General features: G+C 37.2%; 1 long non-coding RNA gene across 1 annotated transcript; it reads left to right on the top strand.

Moving 5' to 3' along the window:
• The first annotated feature begins 1,891 nt into the window (after nt 1-1,891).
• On the top strand, nt 1,892-3,919 carry LOC124892531. The gene is made up of 4 exons (XR_007050302.1): nt 1,892-2,029; nt 2,180-2,235; nt 2,695-2,752; nt 3,601-3,919. It is a non-coding gene; the product is annotated as an uncharacterized LOC124892531 (long non-coding RNA).
• The last annotated feature ends 866 nt before the right edge of the window (nt 3,920-4,785 follow it).

Here is a 4,785-nt window from a genome sequence, read left to right as displayed (position 1 = left end):
CAAGCATTCTTCTTCATCATCTCCATTCTATGTGTTTTTTCTCTTTATTTGGTTGCTGGAATTTGTATCTTAGTAAACAATTTTGTGTGTTTGGTAGTCTTTAGGCTATCAGATAGGCTTACCAAATCAGCGCACTTTCTACCGGTTAGGACCACTTACACTGTTGAAGAATATGCCAAATTATATATTAAGGAGATAGTTCGACTACATGGAGTTCCAATCTCTATTATATCAGATCGAGGAGCTCAATTTACTGCAAATTTTTGGAAGTCTTTCCAGAGAAATTTGGGAACACAAGTGAATCTAAGTACAACTTTTCACCCTCAAACAGATGGACAAGCAGAACGTACCATTCAAACAATTAAAGATAAGCTACAAGATTGTGTATTGGACTTTAAAGGTAGTTGAGATGATCATTTACCTCTCATCGAGTTCGCCTACAACAATAGCTATCATTCAAGTATCAAAATGGCACCATATGAAGCTTTGTATGGAAAAAAGTATAGATTGCCAATTGGATGGTTTGAAGCGGGTGAAATTGCCTTATTCGGGCCAGATCTTGTTCATCAAGCTAAGGAAAAGATTAAAGTGATCCAACAGTGGCTAGAAACATCCCAAAGTTGACACAAGTCATATGCAGATGTTAGAAGGAGGGGGCTAGAGTTTTCTATAGGTGATTGGGTATTCTTGAAGGTGTCACCAATGAAAGGGGTTATGAGATTTGGTAAGAAAGGAAAACTAAGTCCACGTTATATAGGCCCATATAAGATTACTCGGAGGTTTGGCCAAGTCGCTTATGAATTAGAGCTACCCGAAAAGCTCTCAACAGCTCATTCGGTATTTCACGTCTCAATGCTTCGAAAGTGCGTTGGAGATCCATCTCATATTACCCCTACTGAAGATGTACAAATTACAGAAGATATCACCTATAAGGAAATACCTATTGCTATTCTAGATCGACAGGTTAAGAAGTTGAGGAATAACTAAATAGCTTCTGTAAAAGTTCTTTGAAGGAATCAGTAAGTAAAAGAGATCACATGGGAAGCTAAAGAAGCGATGAAATCCAAGTACCCGCATTTGTTCAAATACGAAGAAAAAGTTCAAGATGCTGAATTGGAGCAATAACAAGTAAGTGTAAAATATATAGGTACTATGAGGTAATAGGGATATTAAACTTAGGCTTGAACTCATTTTGGTTGGACGGTTATTCTAACATTTGAGGACGAATGTTTCTACGGGGGGAAGGATGTAACATCCCGTATTTTGCTTGTACTTATTCTAATTATATGGAACCTAGTATGGTCTTATAGGATAGGTAACAAGTGAGGTTTGTTATGCAAGTATTAATGGCAAAGATAGAATTATATATGCTGCCCGTGCAGTTTTTATGTGATGCGACCAAGTTAACTTTGATACAACTATTTAAACTTGGGATCGTAAGCTAGTATTTGAGTCTGAATTTTAAAGTGACCAAGTATGTATAAGTTTAAGGTTAGATTAAGAGATTAGGATCTGAAAATGGAACAAAATATTGAGGTGCTTGCTTGACTTAATTAAACTAGTAGGTGAGTCACCTACTTGAACTATTTGGACCAAATTAATGGACATATGGCTATGGACCGGATTTGGTCCTATACTAATGTAATGTACTCATTTGGGCCCAAATTTAATAGAAGAGAAATAAAATGGGTAAAAAGGCCCAATACTCAAATCTGCCAAGGCCCAAGTTAAAGAGAAGAAAAGAAGGGAAAATGGGTGGCTAAGGCCCAATAACTTTGGATCCACAAAATCCCAATATATTGGGAAAGTATATACATCATTCACTTGATAAAACATGGGCTAAAAAGGTTCAAGAAATTCGTCCAAGAGCAGCTCCTTTATATAGATTATAATCAACAATTTTTGCTCATTTTTTAACTTAGACAAAAATTTCAGCTTCTAGGTTTTTCTCTCTTGTTCCCTCTTGGCTATGAAGTTACCCTATATTCCCACAAGGGTTCTTGGAATTGACCTTCCTCCTAAGATAAAGGTAAGTGAGAAATTTATGAGCTTCTACTGAGGAATCTATGTGTTCTTCAAGATTAATTTCCGGACAACCCTCTCTATAAGTTGGACAGTCCATTGTTCTTAGTTATTAAAGGATTTCTTTCTTTATTTCTCTTTTGGTGTATGTGTGAAGGGATTAAGCTACTGAAGAGATACAAATTAAGAGGCTAAACTAACAAGGAAATCAAGGTATGTTGCTATCAACTTTTGTCCTTTTTCAATATACATGTGTTGGTAGAGGATTGCACATATTTGGTTGTTATTAAAGGATGATTGGGGTGTTGTTTGCGGACTGTTTTGTGTGTTTGTGTTATGGGCTTCCAGGTTGATGTTGGAGAAAGGAGTGTTTAGTTTTTAATGAAATATAGAAGAAAGGTGTGGTGGTACACCACCAAACTAATTGTTGCATTTGTTACTGCCTAATTTATTTTGTGTGTTGGTTGGAGGGTGTAACGAAGATGATGTGGTTTTGGTGATCTTATGAGGACATGTGTGGTATATGGAAGTAACTGGAGGAGGAAAGGGTTAAAATAATGCCCTTGATTGATAGATTACGTGTGTACTGCCCGGTTACTGTTTTGGTGAAGTTAAGTAGCCTAAACAAGTCGGTTGGTTGCTAATACTAGTTTACCATATATTCTATTGTAGATAAGTAATCTAAAAGGCAGGAAGTCAAGTCGGGTTAGTTTCAGAGGTCTATAACCAGGTATGTAAGGCATACTCTATTTGGTACTCTTTGGCATGAAATCGAACATTAGTTCCATCAAGTAAGTTTCCAAGGTTGTCCAGTAACAAGTGACACCTAATAGCAGTGTATTGTATCCTATGAAGCCAATGACCTTGTTTCCACTCTTTAACATATCAAAACGCTTCAATACGTGTTTATTATTAAACCTGCACCTCTATCATCATTTGAAAATTTCAGAAGTTCTCCATTTACTCAATTAAGAACCATGTGTATTTTCAGCTTCTAAACACTTCATTTTGTGTGCCAAAATCTCCCTGCCTCATTGTTGTTGCATTAAGTTTCCAATTATATGTCTCTTATTAGCAGATTATTGGTTCAAGGTACCATAATATGATGACCACCAAAGTAACAATCTCAAAGGCTAAATAAACTAAGTAACGCAAATCTGTAAAATGAGTGGCAGCTCAGGGGCATAAGCCTAGCAGGGGCCAATCTCGATACCTTTATATGTGGGTGGCAGCTCAGGGGTATAAGCCTAGCATGGGCCGATCCTAATCTTTATATGTAGGTGGCAGTTCAGGGGCATAAGCCTAGCATGGGCCGATCCTAATTTATCTATTTACCACTGATCAGCTGGTCATTTGCATGATATATAGCTTACAAAGATTATGAAGTAAGAAGGTAAAAATAAAGAAAGGAACGTAATGTATGTATTCTCACAAGTATATTTAAAGGTTGTCTACTAGCATTACTTATATCTGATTTCGATTGAGTTTTTGTATCACGTGTTGGTACAAAGCCTTGCATACTCAGTACATATTTTCGTACTGACGTCCCTCACGGGAGACCTGTATTTCATGCTGCAGGAATAGGTAAGTTCATACACCTCATTAGTAGGAGCACAGCTATTCGGTGACTATTGGTGAGCTCCAGGTTGATTCGAGGCTTTTCGAGTCTGTTCCATATAATTTGGTATTATGTAGAAGGTTAAGAGCAGGGCGGGGGTTTATCCCGACCCTAACTAAGTATATGTTTCTTTTAGAGGCTTTGTAGACTAATGCAAAGTTATGGTAGTGTTTGTCTTTAGACGTAGTGGCCCCAACAGCCTAGTGTTGTATATGTAATTTTATGCATGCTTATGTAATTATTTTCATCGATACATAATATCATGTTGGTTAGAACCTTTGGTTGTCATAGTTACATGCATGAGAAGTACAAGGTTATGAATTGGTTCTCTCGAGCTTTTATGGCTACGGGTGCCTATCCGCCCCAATACGAGTTGAGGCGTGACAGCTTGAGGAAGTATGAGCCCTTTGATCACCTAAGATGATAGGCTAAAGGACTATCAAACACGAAATGGACACTAAAGGAACAAAAATCAGCAAGTTCACGAAGAGAAAACAACACACTAGAAGGAGATGAAGAAGAAGAATTGCATGAAATTAAAGATAGATAGAGAGACCCTCACTTCCACCAATGAATAGCACTAGAAGGTGTATCAAACCTTCAAAAACACATCACCAATGTAAGATCATGCCACTCTCTTAGGTGACCCAAAGGAAACACTCTTCCTCAAGCACACCTTTCTTGCCAAATTTTCCAATACAAGTGAAACCCTAACTTCAAATGTATTCAAAGAACCAATTTCGGGTTTGAGAGCTAAAACTACAAGACTAAAGCTACAATGTAAGAATAATATCCAATTTCATCGAAGTCTAATGAAAATATAAGCTAAAGGGTCTATTTATACTTATTACAACCAATGACCAAAATACCCTTAATGAAGGGTGCTCCTTTGGAGTGTAAAAATAAGTCATTAAAAGACAAGAATGCCCTTAATGAATAGGCACCTATGTGTTGTAGGAATCCCTCCTTCTCTCCTCATTTGAACAAGGCTTTGTAATGTCTCCCAAATGGTCTTCTAGTACTTATAAATTCTGAAGCTTGTTCCTTTGAGAAGTCCTTGCAATCCTTATGCACTTTAGGCTTGTATCATCCTCTCCATCTTGAAAGGAATTTATCCTCAAATTTGCACCTTGCAAAACTAAAGA

The sequence above is a fragment of the Capsicum annuum genome, unplaced genomic scaffold (assembly GCF_002878395.1).
Source record: "Capsicum annuum cultivar UCD-10X-F1 unplaced genomic scaffold, UCD10Xv1.1 ctg4814, whole genome shotgun sequence".
In the NCBI taxonomy this organism is placed as follows: Eukaryota; Viridiplantae; Streptophyta; class Magnoliopsida; order Solanales; family Solanaceae; genus Capsicum; species Capsicum annuum.
The sequence above is the reverse complement of the archived record's forward strand: the minus strand, read 5'-3'. Positions and strand labels throughout refer to the sequence as shown.